The following is a 20655-nucleotide window of genomic DNA, read 5'->3' on the forward strand; positions in this document are numbered from 1 at the left end:
CTAAAACTAATAAAGACTAATATGACCTGTGCAATACATTTATATTTATAGTCATATTGTGCAATATGACTTTTTTGTTTACTGTTCTGTTCTGGTTTGTTCTTTGTGTGTTCTGGACTGTGAGTAACTGTTCTTAGTGCACTTCTCACTGTACTGATTGTATTGTATTGTATGTATTGTATTATTAGTATCGTATCATTCGTTGCACTGTGGCTGTGTTTTCTGTGTTGAGCTGCTGTTGCACTGCAATTTCCCTCATGGGATCAATAGAGTATCTATCTATGCTGATTCATTAAATTATTTTAAGTACAATTAATACAAAACTAAGCAATAGTTTGATTTTCCTTTTCTCAGTTACTATTTTATTGAGTAATGTTCAAGTGTGTAAATGAAGGGACAAAGAGAAATAAAATACAAATAACACAGGAAAGCTAGAGGTAAATCTTTAATCCATTAAAATAATTATGTTTGTGACTATACAGTATATCAGGAACAAAATATACTGAATCAACCATTCCTTGTTTAAACAATAATGTTTCTAGAACCATAGCAATACTTACATTTTTGTACTATAATTTGTATTCAAATATACTGTATGAATGCTCATTCAGGTGTATGTCCATTTTGTGATAAATGTACTTTACCTTCAAATAAGAAAAACAAACTATCACAGAACACATTCCCAGAAATAAATATCCATAAAATGGAAGATGAAATTAGTATGTTTGAAGCAGAAAACTGGCTAGGGATAGTCAAAGAGAAATGTTTATTGAAGAATTTAGATCAAGTATTTATCTGGCATTTGACCGATAAAATGAATAGGTCACAATAATGGTACAGTATATAAGTTATATATAGAAAGAAAAATACAGAGGTCATTAAATTCTAAACTATTTAAACTAATTATTGAATTGTAATATGTTGCATTCCTGGTCAATTTAAATTATACAGAACAGAGCATTCCCTGGTGTTTCTAAAACTGCAATTCCTGAATATGTTCCAATTTGGGACAAGAATGCTATTTGTATTGTGATATTACTGATAAAAAAGGTAATAACTCATACTGAGATTGAAAAAATTAATACATGTAAGACTTAGTAATAAGAAAGAGTAAAAATCAATACCAGAGGGAGGATTCTGTGCTCCAGAAAGTAATTTACTTTTTGTTCATTTTTAGTAAATATTTTTTTTTAATTTCAATATTAGCATAGCTATTACTCTGGGCTTAAAATTAACTAAATATATTGATGTTCTACAGCGTGCCTGCTACACACAAGCTGTATGTGGATATACATACATAATCTAAAAGTATTTAATGACATACTCTAAGCAACAGATATTCTGACCATCTAAGAAAATTAAGAACAAGAAACTGTTACAAATGAGAAAGAGGCCATCAGGCTGTCATACTTGCTTGGTTGTGGTATTTGGTGCTTGAAAGCATACCTTAAACAAGGATCTTTTTTTAGTAGTCTTCTACCTTTGACTTTCTTATTCCTAATTAATTTATTGTATTAGCATTCCCTGACAACTATTTCGATTCTCCTGGTTTAACAGATGCTGAGTAAAACTTAAACCATTTCACACAGGATAGCAATTTCAAATGAAGAACTGTCAGAGAAAAAAAGACCTTACAAATCTTGTAAGATTCCCCAAGAAGAGACTCTAACCTGCCTGATTTCCCCCAGGCTAAATTTTAAAAGCATGCTCCTGGTGAAGTAGAATTGAGTGATTTCCACGTCTTTCACATTATGCTGAGGTAAACAGTAGTTTTTTTATTATTTTTAATTAGATTTATTTTTACACACACATTACAGAGTTACTAGTTAACTTGAAGCATGACGCTTTATAAAATGAAAAATGTACAGAGACCATTAAGTGTAAAATAAGTGCTTCCAGATCTATATAGTAGTATTAAGATATACCCTGATTACTAAATAAAGAAAGAAGAATGAATTCAGAGAAAGAGAACTTCAAGGTCGCTTTTTTGTTAATGCACATTCAGTTCTTTACGTACAGTGGACTGACATTACATTGACATTACGTCAGCTTTATATCTGAAGCATGGTGATGACAATGGGAAAGTCAAGGCCAAACCACTGCACAGTTTTGGCTCCCTGTTGCTGTGTGTTTGAGTGGATACTGACAGAAATGCTGTTTTTGGGATGACTCATTAGCCAACTAGCCATTCGGCTTTGATCTCCCACTCATTTTAACACTTCAGGTGAGGGTGTTGTCTCTGAGACATCAGAGGCCTCCTGAAATGGGAGCAAAGATCCGTAAACAACATTCAGAAAGGCAGCTTGGAATAGTGTTAATAAGCAGAAATACACTGTACGTTATTTTGTTTCACAGTTTCCAAACTTTGCAAACTAAAGTGCAGTTTAACTGTATGTTTAGCTTATAGTTTATAGTTATAAGCTTAAAGTTTGTATCATAGCTTTATAGTTATACAGGTTGGTTGATTTCTTCTTGTTCAATATGTAGTAAAGCTAATACTATTAATACTATTAAGATATACCATGAAGAAAAAACAGACTGACTCAGAGAGAACTACAAAGTTGATCTTGTTGAGAAAAGCTCGCTTTGAAGCAAAACTTACCTTAAGTTTCTCTAGTTCTGTCTTCCCTGGCAGGGATTTCTGGGGAGTGTGAAAGGCCTGTGATGTGGGAGAAATTATTTTTTTAAACTGCTGTGAATCTTCCTATATATTATAGGATATACAGAAAGGGAAAAGTCATATTTTTCTAGGCAACATCCATTACTTACTAACTTATTAATCCTAAAATTCAGAATATTTCACTGATATTTGTAATATTTTTTAATATATATTTGATTCATTCTATAATAATACATTTTCAGATCCCATTTGTGCAATGAATATTCAGGATACCCCAATGATTCTTGTTTTATTTTACCAAAAGACAATGAATGCATTCAATTTTGAGGTATCTTACCATTTTTCTAGTTATTGTTGTAAGTGTTATTAGTAATAGTTATTTTTCAATATATGGTCTTGGTGAGAACAATGAAGAACAGTTACTTTTTGTAGAACACTGATACCTTTTTAGCTTGTTGGATCTCCTCAGTGGATTTGGACCTGTTTTTCACAGTCTGTTTCTGAGGAGAGGAAGATTGGCACTAGGAGAGAAAGAAATTGATAAATACTGATATAAAAGTCAACAGTCATCCATTTGAAGTTTGATTTCATTGCATACAGTAATTCCTACAAAACAAGGTGAAGTGTTTTAGCACACAGAGAACTACAGTATATGGATGATAAAGTACAGACAGCTTTGGTGAAACATGATTCAAACTTAATCATTGCGAAGCCAAATGGAATACTGTGTTTACATTTAGCAAGAGAAACGTTCATAACTAGGAACATCAGTAGAATTCATGGGATGGAATCTCTCATTCTAACTATAAAAATATATGTACCGTATATGCACTGTACAGATGAAACACAATGATTTTAAGAAAATATTGAAGTATAGATATGGAACAAAATAATATAAAATATGAGAAAAATACATATCAAAACACTTTTTATTCACTATGAAACATGAGAAATTAAAATATTACAAAGCTAATAATGAGTGTGATTTCCATGAGCATTGCCAGCATTCTAACAGCCTTGACACATAGACCCGAGCAGCCACTGGATAATTTGTTGTAGCCTTTGGACAGATTGTGAACATTGTCCTTTTGGCTCAGTAGCTTTTTGGTGTTGAACACATTATTGTTGTTGTTTTTTTCAATTACACAACTATATCAATAGTTTTTTTTTTCTTAGATTGTCACTAACCATGGGCAATTCCAAATGAATTTACATGGGACTCTAAGGATAAAGTATTTGTGTGTTATTCCCGAGTTGTTCAGTCAGAATTCATTAACATTTTGTGCCCATATATATGTAAGTGCTTTGATCGAACTATAGATGTGGCTTGAATTTAATTCTTTCTGAGAAACAGAATGAAAACATATTTAAATAAGAAAAAATCTATCCAGTTTTTTTTTTACCTTTGGGTCCATAGCTGAAAAGTCACTTCAGAGATTGACGGTGCTTTGGAATATTCACACAACTTTCTACCCTCTGGAACAATGATATCTATGGAAGTAAAATATGCAATCAGTAGTAACACATTTGTTTCTCAGTTGTAAGGTAGATTATCGGAAACACTTTAGAAATGAGTGTGGATAATCTTGTACTAACTGATGCCTATTAATGTTAAGTACCATGTCTTAAAACAAAACAGATTATCCTGATGTATTATTATACATTTCTTTAATTGAAAATTAATTTTTACACATTGTTATACATTTGTAATGTGTTATTTGAAATCCCTCAACAATAGTTATAGTCATGTAGTAAGTTTTTCTCTCCACTAGAGGGTTGTGTTTCCTTATATGAAGTAGGAAAGCTTTTACCTATTATACATTATATATAAATTGGACAACTGTCTACCAAAATGTGTCCCACACAAAATATCATCATACTGAAGTGAAAAGGCTTCCCTGTTTCCTCTGTGGCTGTTGACCACCACAATCAACAAAACTTTATAAAATCAGCATTTCCATTATATGTGTATATAACCTCTTCTTTAAAATATTGAAGAGATCAGTTTCTAAACTACATACAGTACATATGAAGTGGAATTCAGCATGTAAACACAGAAGTAGACACATGTAGTTTCATTGACATAGTGTGTCACAATCGTCCTTAGTTATAAAGCTGAAATTCACTTTACATTCCACCTACAATATATTAACAATCATCGGATACACCAGAATTCTTTACATTCTTATTATTATAACAACAAAACTCACAGTCTGTCCCTCCTTCACCATGAAGGGAGCATCTTTATTGTGAATAGTAACATTTGCAATCGCAGGAAGCCAGAACCTATCCTAGCTAGAAACAGGCCCAAGGCAGGATACACCCTGGATGGGATGCCAGTCAATTACAGGCCACACACACAAACAACACACACACCATTTTCTCAGAAGCCAATTAATCTATCAGTATGTCTTTGCACTGTGGGTGGAAACTGAAGCACCTGGCTAAAACCCACGTCAACACAGGGAGAACATATTGTCCAAACTACACATAGACAGCACCACAGGAAATTAACCCGGAGTTCCAGCTCAGAGAAGCAGCAATGCTAACCACATGAGCATTTTTCTCCCCTGGAATGTATTTGTAAAATTAAGTGGCTATGAATAACATTTGGATAGATGATGGACATATAAGTGGGTCCCATTGTGTCATTTCAATGCCTACCCAGCACTCATCAAGTTAATTGACTCTCGTAGGTCTTACATCTGCGCATAAAAAAAAATAAATAAATCTGGTTTCATGACAAACTAACAAAAGTACTTTTTGGTGAAACAGCTAATCATGAACTCACGGAGCTGAAAATATGCATCACACTGTGACAAAAGTTAGTGGTTACTCATACCCAATTAGTAAAATGCTCCAAAAATAACAAGATTATGAAAGCTTGACAGTCCTTCACTTCAATTCGTATTTGTGATTAATGCAGTCTGGCATTTAGCCCCCTGAACTTTCTCCTTTAAGCAAGGTAGCAATAATTAGATTAGACGCTTCAAGAAACAACAGGGTTCACTATTTCCATTTATTTACCACCCTTCAAACACTTCAAAAGACCATAAATTAGTGAGGACAAGACCTGACTGATAGACACTGGAAAACTGCACAGTAATAGCTACAAAAAACAATGATGTTCAAATGTGCATTATTAATCAACCCAAATCACCAAACTATACTTTTTTTTGAATGGATTATGGAAAATTTACACAAAGAATAGTTAATACAATGTTTAATACACAACATACTGTTGCTGCAGTGATGTTCTGGTTCAAAACCAAAACACTATCTCAATGTTTCATGCTACACACAGGATACACACTTAATTAGGTAATAATTAAGACTAAAATACATTTTTTTTCAACATAGGCCAGTTGCACAGCAAAACAAAATATGTTTTAGAAATGTTTTTTAATTAGAAAAGGACAAAAAACAGCTGATTTTTCTGACAATTTAAGTAAGCAATGAAATTAGTACAAGTAATTTAATTGTTACAGCAACTCTGGAATTTAGTTGATCTGCCCTTCATCTCACTCACATACAACATGAACTCACTCAGCTCTTGGAGTAAGGAAAATGAGTTATTAATTAATTCTGAGTCCATGAATAGTATCTAAAAATATTTTCTAAGGCAATTCTCTCTCTACCCTTCTTCAAACATCAACTAGACATTCTGAGAAAATTATGCTCATAGCTACTGTATAATGCTTTAATCAGCAGTTCTTAATGCCTCCAGAATTTTTCCACAGATTTTTGCACAGTATTCAACATCTTGTTCATTTTTTTCTTACAGGTCAGAATTCAGAATTGTTGTGTGAAGTCTGAGAACTCAGGCACCCAGTAATAAAATGCCTATTTCAGACAAGCTGACAAAACACGAATAGTTTTTAAAGGTAGATCTGATATTGAACACTGTGTGTCTTCTTCTCCAGATAAGAACGCATACTCCCATACTGTAGGTCACAAGCGCTTTAAGCTTTAAAATAACTAATCGTGTTGCATAAAGATGTCAACAAGGCTTCCAGGCACAATAACAAAAGTCACAGATTACATAAAAAGCACAGTTCTCTGGAACAGAAAGAGATAAGTGGATATCTGTGTAAAAAGAAAATATTTGGACTTTTAATTTTGCAAGCAAAAAAAATGAATGCATTTTATTTTCAATTTTAGAGTTCAGAAGAGAGATCTCTGTACACTGTTGCTTTAACTGCATTTGCTTGCTCCGCTTTGCTTTAAAGCCTTTGTTGCCTTAACTCCCAAGTGGAGCTCTATAATCATCTATTAAGAGATAATGGGAATCGTTTCATCTGCTTTCTGGCACTGTGCACAATACCAGGATATTAATAAGTTCACTTGAGAGACGTGATCCATGCTCTGAATCAGTTGCTAACTAACGCGGTCTTTCACCATGACAGAAAAACAATTTTCATGCGGCTCTAAAGCTCAAACCAGCCCCACTGTCAGACTGGATTGTTTCAGTCCGGTTAAACTAGTCTGTTAACACAGCTGGACAGCATTTTTAAAAGTGATATTAGCACACGTCTTTCTTATTACAACAATTTAGTCTCCTGTGAAGTCAATTCACATATTCACATACCATGTAACGTCAATGTAAGCTTTTACCCGAGTCTTTTTTCAGAGCATAATGAAAAATAAATTATTTTTTACATTGTCTTAGGGGCTCTGCAACAAATACGAGCAATTTGGAGGAGAAATACAAATATTTTTATCTTTTTAGATCTTACTTATTTAGACATGTAGCATTACTTTTACACAGATCCAGCTATTCAAAATGCGCGAGGTACGCTTCGTTAAAACGCGGTGGGCGTGGCGCATCTACTGCATTTTACCGTATGTTAAATGAAAGTGATAATAGTATCCGAAAGCGCCTTGTAAAACCGCAATGTGGAGCTAAGAAAGCTTAACTTCTCATGTACAGCATTTGAGGGAAAATTAATAATTTAAGTTGTATACTCTTTAGATTTTTAATAATTTTGTGTATTACACAATGTTAATCACTAAACATTAAAAAGTCGGTATATTTTATAAAAACAAGATTGCTCAATTGGACAAAAATACACAGCCTTAATAAATATATTAATTATGCATAAATATTTTATGCATCAAAGTCTTTCACTTGGTAACTTACACGGGTTCTGGTTTAAACGGGCTTGTTCTAACATTATTAAGCTTATATTCTGTACTTCATAAAAAGTTATAACGTTTTATCCTTTTCTAATACGTACAGTAGTAAGAACACCACTTGCTGTTATTGTAAAAAGATAAATGTTGTTCAAGTTCAAGTTTATTGTCGTTATACTCATATACAGTACAAGTATATGGCATAACGAAATGCTATTTACTTAGCTCTCAAACAGTAAGAAGTACATAAAAACAACAACACAATTGTGTAAGAAAAGAAAGACAGACAACAGGCAATGTACAAAACAACAACAGGTAACAGGCAATGTGCAAAACAACATCAGATGTGCAAACTCATACATCAACAGAATGAAATAAAGGATAGAAAATTATGGGGAGTGAACATCTTGACATGTGAGGTAGAGGTAGATTTCAATGTGTGTTTGAGTTTTGGTAAGAGAGAAGGCACTGTGAGGTTCAGATCGTAGGTGAGAGGGGCTGGGAGTTGAATAGTTTGCGGGGGTAAAAACTGTCTCTGAGCCTGGTAGTCCCGGCCCGAATGCTCCGGTACCATTTCCAGATGGTAGAGGGTCAAACAGTTTGTAGCTGGGGTGTGTGTGGTCTTTGATGATGTTTAGAGCTTTCCTCAAGCACTGTCTGTCATAAATGTCCTGGATGGACTGGGCAGTTTTCACCACCCGCTGTAGGGCTTTTTAGTCAGCAATGCTGCGGTTGCCATACCACACAGTGATGCAACCTGTCGCTGTGCTTTCTGTAGTGCATCTGTAAAAGTTATTTTTTTAAAAATATACAGTATGCTACATTTTTAGTTATCCATTGACAATTCCTACACTTAAATAAGTCAAACACTAACTATTGTTTAACTGGCCTAATTAGGAACTTTCTCTTTTCATCTGATTGTCCTCTGGAGCACTTGAGGTCTAACATACAGTTTAGTTCTATGGAGTTTTACAGATACTGTATGTTATGACCCCAGGTGTCTAGGGGTAAAGGGGTGTGACATTTAGGATGGATTTGGATGCAGGTGGGTTTCTGGTGAGAGACTTAGAAAGTGTGACAACAAGTCTGGTGCAAAAGTGATTTCTTTTAAAAAGTGAATAAGTGACTGGTACGTGTACAGAACACAATAACACACAGGGAAAAGGAACTTGAGCGGTGCCAAAGGAAAGAAAATAACAAACAAAATGGAGCAAGCTAATAAAGTGAGGGGAAGCTGACCTAACTACAAAATAAAAACCCAAAACATTCAGTCTTCATTGTCTTCTAATGCCCTACCTAACCTTCACTAACTACCCAAAACCATAAAAGACACAAGGCATTCACCCATCCTAAACTAGTGTTTCTAATAAAAAGATAAAAAGAACTATGTGTGCACAATGTACCCGACAACCTTAACTAACCCTTTACACAAACGTTCACACAAATACACAAGTGAGCTACGAATACAAATAAGGGAAAACAAGAGTAGACACAAGGAATACAGTACAAAAGAGCACAGAGGTTGATATGACACATTTGGGCAAGGTAATGGCGAAATAAAGGCTAATACAAACAAATGAAAGTACAAGGCGATGAACACAAACCAACAAAGTCGAAGCTATACGGAAAAACACACACAAAGCGAAATAAACTAAAACGAAGAGAGACGAAGCCGAAGCTGAGCCGAGCAGAACCGAAATCAAGCAATAGGCCCTTTCATCCTGAAAACCTCCAAGTTAAATACTGAAGAAGTTGAGATCTGATTGGTTGAGAAGCTGATTACGAATGATGTAATACAGCAAGATGGATAAATTAATGAACCAATAGGGAGGAAGAACAACCAAGGTCAGGAAGTGTGGAACACTGAATCAAAACAAACACACACGGACCACTCTGGGACGTACCACCCCCACCCATAAAAACACACATCTAATGTTTGGACAAATGGAAAACACAAAGGAAAACAAATCTCATTTAAACTCTAAAAGGGCGTCAGCCAACACATTTTCTGCCCCTCTCTTGTGGAGAATTTCCAAATTATAATTATGGATAAACAAAGACCAGCACATCAGTCACTGATTTTGATTATACATATGGTGCAGAAACACCAAAGGGCTATGGTAAGTGTAACAATTATAAACAATTACACATAAACTTTGAATTATTATGGAGCTAATAATAAGGCCAATGCTTCTTTCTCAATGGTGGAATAATTACCTTGATGCTTGTTTAATTTTCGCAAGAAATAGCGAACCGGTCTTTCTGTCTCATCATACTGCTCCAGCTCCCAGAGCATTTGCATCTACTTCTAATTTAATTGGTAAGGAGAAATCTGGAGCAGCAAACATGGTAGTGCTACAGAAGAGAGCCTTTAAATACACTCTCGAAAGCATGTTGACACTCATCAGACCAGGTGACGTTTTCATTGGGCTAAGTAAACTAGTAAGTGGATGTACCATTTTAGAGAAGTTTTTACAAAAAGTTCGATAATAACCAGTCATGCCTAAAAATCTTTCTCTAACATCTCTGTTTACTCTTTTGTTCCTTTGCACTCACCTACGGTACCAGCTTTAACTTTTTCAGACCAAATACCATCTACTGTTAAGAAACACTTATATAATATAGCTAACTGATACTGATATGGATACTGATCTACAGTTACTTTAAACACACTTTGGAGAAAGAAAATCTAATGTATTTCATTTAGATGTACAGTGCAATGTGTATTCCTTCCAGATGTACTATTGTACCTGTAGCTGTATTTTAGAGGTTTGTCATTTAAAAACTCCTTAGATCTCCTAGACTTGTCTAGAACTTAAAAGTTTGGTTTCAGATGCTATAGCATGCAAAATCGCATACTGTGGAAGCCTATTTTATTTTTCTGCCCCACCAGGTAATGAAGCTGCTCTGTAGGAATGAAAGGGGTCATCTCAGAGGGGGTACGGAAAAAAGCCAGCAGGAGTGAAGGACGCCCTGCTCAAAGTTCCTGCCAGCTGTATAGCTCAGCCTGTCCCCCTCCTTTGCCCATTAATAATGGATTGGCAGAAAAGGCAATGATACCTCAACAGCCGCAGTATGGGGTTGAGCACTGCTGCAGTATGTCCGGAAGAAGGATAAAGATGTTATCTAAAATAGTGACATCCTAAAACCAGCAGAGAATTGTGAAGCCTACACTTCAGGCAGATTTCTTCATGTATAGTACAGATGAAACAGCAGTCCTGAAGAACCAAAGTCATTAAACTGTTCATTCATCCATGTTAATGATGTGACCATGCAAGTTCACTGGTGTTTGTGCAGATAAGAGCAAATTAATAAGGTTGGGTTGGGGTTATATCTTTGCTAAAGGCAGTCGACACTTCCAGTACTCTAATACTGCAGGTGATTTTATTTCACCAACACAAAGCACCAACATTACACAAGAAAAATAGGCACATTTTAAAACACAAACAGGTCCTCACAAAGTTAATTAGAAATGGACAGCTCAATTGTTCATCTGTAAATTGAAGAATAGAAAAGGTATTTGTCTTTTCTAAGGAGGAATTAATAGTAAATACACTGTAAATATAGTTAATAGTGTATTGTGATATTTGATTGTTTGATCTACAAAATTGCTAAATTAAATCACTTTGAAATTACTGAAATTACTGTATTCACATCAAACTTGTTGTAAAATTATTTTTAGCGTTGTATAATGTCTCATAAGTAGTTTTATTTAGGATTGCTATCTATTAATCTTGGGTCTTCTATTTAAACCAGCAAAGCAATCGTTAGTAGGATTATAACCAAAAAATATTTAAAAAGTAATAATAATATGCTTATTATTCAGAGTTCAGAGATCAGTATTTTAAACACAGGCCTTCAAGTTATAGATCCAATTCTACTGAAGTAGCTTCAAGTGGAATTGAATGGAGGAGAAATTCTAAATAAATTATTCAAATTGAGTTAAAGGAGAGCTGCAAAGTTATTTTTACATTTCGGGATTAGAAAGAATCAGCATTGATGAGTGCATTTCAAACAATAAAAGTAAAATGTACACAGTAACTTGTAAAGCCTCCAATTTACATCACAAAATAGATTAATTTTCCATGTATGCACAGCGCCATGTTTTACGATTCAGAACAAGGCAACAAAGCATCCGGTGATGCGTTGCAGTCTTATTACATTTTAAACAAGCACGCTCTCTTGTTCAATCCAATAAAATTATTGCTCCTGATTTCAAAACGGTTTTGACAACAAATACTACTTACTTGCTAACTCTGCATACAGATCACATTGGAACATTTCTGCAGTGAAATGTCTGCTGCACAACCTGTACGTATTCGCTCTTACATCACATTACATTAGTCATTACAGTAACTAGTGAGTAGGAAGGGCTGCATCACATTGCAATCCGTGGGAAATAGAATGCAAGTTTCCGACAACATGGTGACTTACAATACTTTCACAAAGTTTGACGTTTCTCTTTTTTTTAATTCTGTAACATCACCAAGATTTAATAAATGTCTGAGACATTGGGACTGCAGTTTCCCTTTAGGTTTTTCAAATATAAAACATAGTTCTTACAATCAAAATTCAGGATGTCACAGAGAAGACTGCCAAGCAGATATATTCCATGTTATGCATTATTGTGTAAATATATTTGCTTTTTTAGAGTTTTCTTTATCTAATCTTCTTTAACTAGGGGATATACAGTACCTTTCAGTCAGAGAATCGGACACTGTTAGTATTTTAACAAGTATATATGTACTTATTTCACTACTTTTATGTAACTGATACTTTAATATCTTCTTCTCAGTGTTTTCATTTTAGAATTATCCTCACATATTTTATATTTTCATTAATGTGTTCTACTGTTATATTGATAAAGTAAGAAGAATAAAGATTTTATCTTTGTCTCGAGATCTTCATACTTACAGGTGCTATGGAAATGTGAATTCAATTGTACTATATTGCAGTTGATTGTAATTGTGCCCTTAGTCAATAAATAAAATCAATTTATTTATTGATTGAACTCAGGGGCTGATAGACTATTCTGTCTACATTTGGTAACCTGTAGTTTTTCCCATCCTAATTTCTCATAATAATTCTGGAGAGCACCTCTTAAAAGCTGAATTAGTCACCTTGCATAAATTCTTTTTTTTAAATTCATAATGATAATCTAAGCACACTGAATAAAAGAATCACCATGGGAACAAATAACAGGTTACACAAGCATTACAAAATAAAATAGCTGGCAAATGTAACTTGTTTTATAAGAAATTAAATCACTACATTTTAAAACTGGTCAGAAGAATAATTTGCTATCTGTACATATTGGCCTTTCTGTGTTCCATTGCTTATGATATACACATGAACTACACCATTAATATGACCCTCTCTGACTAATAAAATATTTCTTAATGTCATTGTGTAAAAATAAAGAGGATGAATCGGTAGATGTACTTTCTTACAGAATTGATTTTTTTATTTTGCTTCCATTTTTATTTTTTTTAAAAGCCAAATATCCCATCTGCTCCTGCAGGCCATGGCTCATATTGCTCACTCTAGCTAAAAGCAATAGTCACAAAGATATTTTCACCCTAGCAACACTGAGACTCACTTTTCCTCCGAAATTTCCACTTTGCCTCAAATTTCTGGTGAAATTTCATAGATTTGTTTTCAATGTTTGTAACTATGGATTCCTATACAGGAAGGTAAATCGTAAGGATTCACCTTCTTGTGATTGCTTATAATGATTTCTAACTGGAGACAGCCTAATACAAAGCATGACTTTAAGTAATTTTACTCTGGACAGTATGTAAAAAATTTAAAAAAAGATTTACATTATGAAGAATCATTTGACCAAATTCAGAGCACGAAACATTCTGCTGGCTGTGTGAGGCTGTACTTTAAATATCAATATAATTTTAATTTTATTGTTATATTATTAAAACAAACACACCAGAACTGATTATAATATATATCACGCTGAATATGTGGCAGTTGTTTGAGTTTGTCTATTGTATAGAGACATACTTCTGTTTTACTGCTTTTCTGAGGGAAAGTTTTGTCAGACATTGCGAATACGAGATGATAAATCTAAGCTGAAAGATGCAGAAAGATAGGTTATATAAATATAGGGGTTCAAGATTCAAGATTTTTTATTTGCCATATACAACAAGTATATTGGAATGCTTACTCGCTCAGCTGTACCCAGTAACAGTAGAGAAAAAAATAGGCACAAATGACAAATGGATATGGACAATATATTTAGACAATAGACGTTATAGTACAGCCAAGACAGGTCATAGTGCAAACAGTGCTAATTTGGGCAGGTGCTAATTTGAGCTGTTTATGATGTGGACTGCTTGGTAGAAAAAAATGTTTTTCAATCTATTGGCCAGTGTTCTGATACTGCGATACCTCCTACCAGAACCCAGGGGTGAAAACAGATCGTGGCCAGGGTGAATTGGGTCCCGAAGTATAGCTCGAGCCCGGCTGTGGCAGTGGTCGAGATATATCTGGTAAATGGAGGGTTGCTTGGTCCCAATGATTTTCTGAGCAGACCTCACAACCCTCTTTTTGGCTTTTCTGTCCTGTACTGTGGCTCCACCATACCACACCGTCATACCACTGGTCAGAACACTCTCAATGGTATTACGGTAAAAATTGGTGAGTGTTGTCTTGCTCATCCCCCACTTCCTTAACTGTCTCAGGAAGCGAAGGCGCTGGTGGGATTTAGTGAGGATATCAGCAGTTTTCTCTGACCAGCTCAGCCTCTCACTGATCTGGAAGCCAAGGAACCTGAAGGTGCTGACAGTTTCGACTGGAACCCCGTAAATGGTGATGAGTGTGTGACGTCCTCCATGCCTCCTGAAGTGCACAATAATTGTGAACAGGTGTCTAAATATTGTTTGACGTCTTGTTATTATGAGCATAAAATTTGTGGAAAAAATCCAAATCATACATTTATTTAAAGGAAACACTGTTTATCCATTTGTCATTTATATATTCAGCTGCGATCAAAGAAAAGCATTTTTACTTATTATTCTTGTTACTTAATTGCAGATATTGAGATACTCCTTAAAATGTTTTTTACAAGAAGGTAAGAATAGCACTAATTCACTTTTTACATTAGCTCTGCTACTACTGTATATTATATTTCGCCAAAGATCGGGTCTACGTGAAAAGTGATATCAATGTTATTTCTCTTTTTCTTTATCTGACAAGATTTATCATTGTGACCCTGTGTAGTATTTTAATTTATTTCTATTATGTATCTTATCTGCCTTTCATTTATAATAACACCACCTATATCACCGAGCTCTGAACTGCAAACGTGCCATTTATTTCATGCTCTCATTCAGTACACACACTGGCATGTTCACTGACAAAAATACCCTTCAAGAAAAATCCATTTAAAATCTCAATTATCACTTTCTATGATTTTATTTCCTTTAGGCAAATGAAATCTGCCGAAGTGTGGAATCAGGTCACAGATGATACAAGGAGGTTTTTATGTAATGAATTATTTTCCTTTTATGCAAAGTATGTACAGTACAGCCCTTCAAATGCCAGATCCAAGGAAAAAAGCAAACTGCAAGGCTACAGAATACTAAATCAAAGCACAACTAAAGTGCTTTGCTTAGCCAACAGCAAAAATATTTACCTCGTTTTATGAGATAAATGATTGGATAAAGTATTATTATTGGAAATACCTAGATTGGCTCTGATCCTTGCTTACAAGGACAGCTCAGCATAAGTTCTTTACTTCTAGAGTGGCCACATCTCCAAGCTTCCATTGAGTTTTAAATTATTAAAGTAATCAGTTATAGTTTTTATGTAATTGGTCAAATATGCTAGTTTTTCATGTCTTTATCCCTATAATTGCTCTTCTGAAAAACTGCCTAACCTTATAAACACCAAGAGCTGGCCTTTACTTTAGTGAGATCCAAAGGCCCCTGAGCTGAACTTCTCTTCAATTTATCCACATGAACGAATTAAGTACACCAAATGTGACAGTCTTTAAATGCAGTCAATATGAATCTTGGGGGGAAAGCTTAAAAATGCATTTCTCTGTTGTAACAAACGGCATGTCTAACACGTCTAACACAGTAATGTTTTCTCCTTACAAACTCTTCCAAATAACTAATTCTTTATCCTGTGACAGTAGCACATAGGTAGGCAAAGTTCAGCTGAGGCTTAAAGAAAGGTCATTCAAAGGAATATGATGTGGCAGGGAATTCCACAATTATCTTGGCTGATGTGTGTGTTTCTCGCTTCAAGTTCAAATTGAATTTGCTTCTCGCTTTCATGCCATTAAACAATGAGCTCTACTGGAAAATATGAGGCTCCCATCACTCTTTAAATGTAATTTAAAAACTTTAAAAACACAAATTATTTTGAATAATAAAATTTAATCTTCACAAATGAAGCTACCATTAAGCCATTTTACAGTAGGAGACTGAATAGCATTAAACATCTTAAGCATTTTGTCTAATGTTAACCCTTTTAAATAACCCAGAAGGTTCTTTAAACGACTGTATGCATTTAGTAAAACAACTACTTTCCTTTTTTGTTTATTTATTAATGTGCTAAACCTTGTTTCAATCATAAGACACAAACCTATGAATATACTTTTTATCAAGACAAACCAATGAAATGTACAGTAGTTCTGTTTTACATGCCTTGAGCACATAGTTATTTGATATTAAGAGAAGTTTTCAGTACCTTCACTGTCAAAAGCAATAGAAATTATAGGCTTCCCAGAGTTTTGGTTATGGTTTTCATTTAAATGCAAATTCTTATCTGTGTTCCTAACTGGGTGGCACATCTTCAATCCTGTAATATCCCTCTGAACAACAAGCCAACTCCAATACTATTATTTACAGTATCTTAATTTCTTAATCCAGAACCTACCAGAATTTGTGATCATTCCCCTAGTTCTGGCCCTTTTTAATCTCTTTCTATAAAACGGGCGATCTTTCAATTTTGACAAACGATAAAAATGACAATTGACCAATAATGAACAAGAGAAGCTAATTCTCTATGTAACTGAACAAGAAGAATTAGTTTAGCACAAGCAGATAATGACTACAAGGAAACCCAAAAATACCCAGAATGGAAAATAATTATATATATACTGTATTGATTTATGGTTAAAAGTTAAATGTTGAGTTCCTATGTTCCTGTAAATGTATTCAGTAACTCCTTTTTTGTATTTTTGGCTTTGATACAGGTTGAGTAGCTACCAGAGCTAGATAAAGATACCTCCACTGCCATTAAATAATTGATGAAAACTACAGATTTGATCCAATGCTCAAAAAAGCCTTTACATTAATAAACGTGGAGCACCTGAAATGCCAATTTTATTAAAGACCCAGTGGAGATCACATGTCAAGTCTGAATACATTCATTTTCTTGGTGTCTTTAAATTAGTTTCCTTAGAAGACATGTACAACTCTTCAAGTACTGAACAAATGAGTGGAAGAGAGTCAGTAGGAGAATCATATTGGTTTCCAGCACAGCAGAGACCTCTTAGTATGAAAGGCTTCAGCAGAAGCTGCATCTATGCCTCAGATTTCCACCTCCAGAATGGCACTTCTACTGCAGTCTATCTATTCTGTCCAATCTGTAGAGATGTCTGGCACAGACATTTGCCATAGCCCTCTATTAGTGAGCTGAGGTCCAGATGTGTCATGGAAGATCCAAGTCTGGAAGTTAAACAGTGCTGCATCTGGAACAATAAGCCTCCATCTCACATTTCTATCTAAAATGTCATCAGGAGAGTAAAATATTGCATATATATCAAGAGACTCAGGGGAAAATACAAAAGTAATTGCAATGTGCATACTGAAATATGCAGGCAGGCATTATCTCAGTAAATAATTACTGTATGTGGTATAAAGTAAACTACATAACATATTTCTGGATGTTCCTTTTTTTACAATATAAACCATTTATATTGGTTTTCTCTGCACAAAAGCATTGTTCATACCTTTAGTGTGCTGTAACAATTACCCTTTCCAAATGAAGCCTAAATCAGGACAGGTGTTTAATTTTTGTTCCAGATCAGTTTGATCAAAACCGATAGATACTGACTTCTTGTCTCGTTAACAAAACCAAAACTGGGATCTGTGATTCTTCAATCTATAACATATTTCCAGATGCTTAAACTCTTCCTGAAGACAATGATTCATTCCTCCCTATGAGATATTACACAGCTGGTAATTAAAAAAAACATAACTCTCAATGTATGGTCAAATACATGATACTAAAATAAAATACAGCATATTACTAATACACTGTGTAGACAGTAATGTTAAGAGATGCACCACTGCAAAATCCTTTTCTCTTACAGATTGACTAAATTATACAGTTGTTTTTACATCTTGGTCACTGAATGAAGAGCTAGCCATTTTACAGCATGAATCCTATTAATCTGTTTTACCCCCAAGCTAAAGTACAGATACAGTACAGTAGGTCAATAAACAAGAGACCATGCAGAAGTCAGTGATCCTAGTCCTATTGCATAAGCACCTGGTAAACCAACAATAATATGAAAAAACAGATCAGGCAAGTGTCTCCAAACAAACAATACTGAATAAGTGACCATTTTACACAGCTGTGCACAGCTGCACATTCAGTAGTATGTGGACATGAGAAGGAACCAGGAACTATAGTATGTGTGGTACACGGTGTGATTTTTCATCTTACCCTAATGATATGGGTCACTTGTAAAAAAAATTGATATCTAATCCTGAAGTCCACAATTTGATTTCGAGCCCATTGGAATTTAGGGATCCTTTTTATATGGAGAGCTGGAAATTGAAATGACTTCAGTAAAGAAACACATTGCTTCAGCTGTGTATATGATGAATTAAAATCTTTGAAAACCCAGAATTCCTTAAGATGATAAGAAATAAACTCAACATTGAACTGCGGCATTCCTTCAGTGGACAACCTTGTCCTCCCTCTCTCTTGCATCGATCCATGAATGCTCTGAACATAACTGCAGAAGCGCAGACACACCCTTCCACACACATCTTTCCATATTCTGTCCGAGGCACCTGACTGAGGTACCAGAGCTTTGAATTTGCATCATTCATAGAACAAGAAGCTTTGCCTGTAATTTCTTCTTGAAAGGAAATGTTTTATTTTACTTGCTCCACATGCTATCATTTCAACCTCCAGAGAAAACAGCACATTCTCATCTTCAACTGGTTGTATGAAGATAAAGCCATTTTGAAAACACACAGTAAAACATTGAACACAGATATCAATGTTTAATAAAATGACTTCTTTCCATTCCTCTCCTTGTCAGTTTGGATACACAGTATCATTTTATAAATGTCTAACAATGTGTTGTTATAATATAAACAATAAGTATGTTTATTTCTGTGCTCATCAGTAAATTCAGATACAAGATATGTTACTATATATTGTATACACTGTATATGTCATTATAATGATATCTATCATAATAATATATATATGTATAATTATAAACATTAATAGTGTTTGAAACTGTCTGCAGCTGTAGCTGATATTTGCAGCAGGTATGAGACATACAGTATACCTTATATAAGGTATAAGATATAAGGTTTCATGTCTAGAATTAATATAAAAAAATATTATCACCTCTAGACTGTTATAAATGCAAAACATACCAGTCAAGGACCTTTAAATATGAACACGCTCTTCTAGCAAATACATATATCAAACCTTATTTATCCTCCAAACAGTTTACTGCTTTTCTGTCCAGATCACTATATCTGTTTACTTCTGGATTGCTTATTTTATTAATTACTTGTTAATACATGTAGTGAAAGAAAGCAAGACACATTACCAAGATGGCATACTGTTTTCAATTAGCTGTCTGATGGACCTAATATACAACCTGTTACAGCCTAGCAAAAACATTCTGCTCCCTAGTGTATTGTAAAAGATGATAATAAAAAGTGATCCCAGCACTTCTACATGTTGTCAGTTAAAGAACACCCTCAGAGATTCTTATTCTTTCCAGTATTGCGAAACAGTATTTTAAATAAGGCAGAGACAGCTAATGAAAAGCTAATGAAAATGAGAATTCTATTACCTTTTTTTCGCTCTGTCTCTCCACCAAGAGGAAGCAATGAAGCTCACAGGTTTGCACTCCTCATTCTGCTGGTGAATTTTTGCCTTTCTTGAAGCACTCTTTGCTGCCCATTCATAATTTCTGTGACATACCAAGCAGCATCCCTCCTCTGAGTCTCCCAGGCCTGTCAGAGAATGTCAGGTGCTTAGTCTTGCACCAATCCTAGCCACTGAGACTCTGTTTAGGGTCTGTGAGTGTGCATGCAGCTTCAGCAGGCAGACTCATTATCCACCTACCAACGCGTTGCGAATGCAAAAGGACTGCTTCTTCAACTAACGTTTCTTCTCTCTCTTGTTTCATTCCCTCTATGTTATCCTTGGAAGAGAATTCAGAGAAACTGAAATCTTTTGCCAAATGCATGGAAACTGCATGCTGTAAAATTAAATATGTTTACATGTTTTAATAATAAAGGTGGTCAAGTCTCTTTTACACTACTGTAAATGGGGAGGTTTTAGATCATTAAAATATTTTGGAATGATTTTTACTTTGGGATTATTCCCACAGAACTGCGAGAAAAACAATCTTTAGCTAAGAAGTACTGCCTGAATTAAGATTTGCTGAATATATAGTAGATAGTCATCTATGCAGCACTTTCACCTTCGTGTCTTAGTAATAACACACTTTTGTTGTTGCCATCTCTTCGAGTTGACATTTATAATTATTGTCAAGTCTTTTATGCTGATATATTCAGTATATTTAATTTCAAAGCACTGAAAGGCTAAACGAGTTACTGAAGTCTGAACAAAATTATCTATATCTAACTGCCATGAATGCAATTTAAGAAAAA

The 20655-nt window shown here is 34.6% G+C and overlaps 1 long non-coding RNA gene across 1 annotated transcript; it reads right to left on the minus strand.

Annotated features, from left to right (window-relative positions):
* Positions 1 to 432: 432 nt before the first annotated feature.
* LOC148650479 (uncharacterized) lies at positions 433 to 19994 on the minus strand. Its single transcript, XR_015926139.1, has 5 exons — positions 19830 to 19994; positions 4024 to 4111; positions 3064 to 3141; positions 2603 to 2659; positions 433 to 2258 (listed from the first exon to the last, which is right to left on the minus strand). It is a non-coding gene; the product is annotated as an uncharacterized LOC148650479 (long non-coding RNA).
* Between the last annotated feature and the right edge of the window lie 661 nt (positions 19995 to 20655).

This window comes from Lepisosteus platostomus, chromosome 13 (genome assembly GCF_059453375.1).
Source record: "Lepisosteus platostomus isolate fLepPlt1 chromosome 13, fLepPlt1.hap1, whole genome shotgun sequence".
Taxonomy (NCBI): Eukaryota; Metazoa; Chordata; class Actinopteri; order Semionotiformes; family Lepisosteidae; genus Lepisosteus; species Lepisosteus platostomus.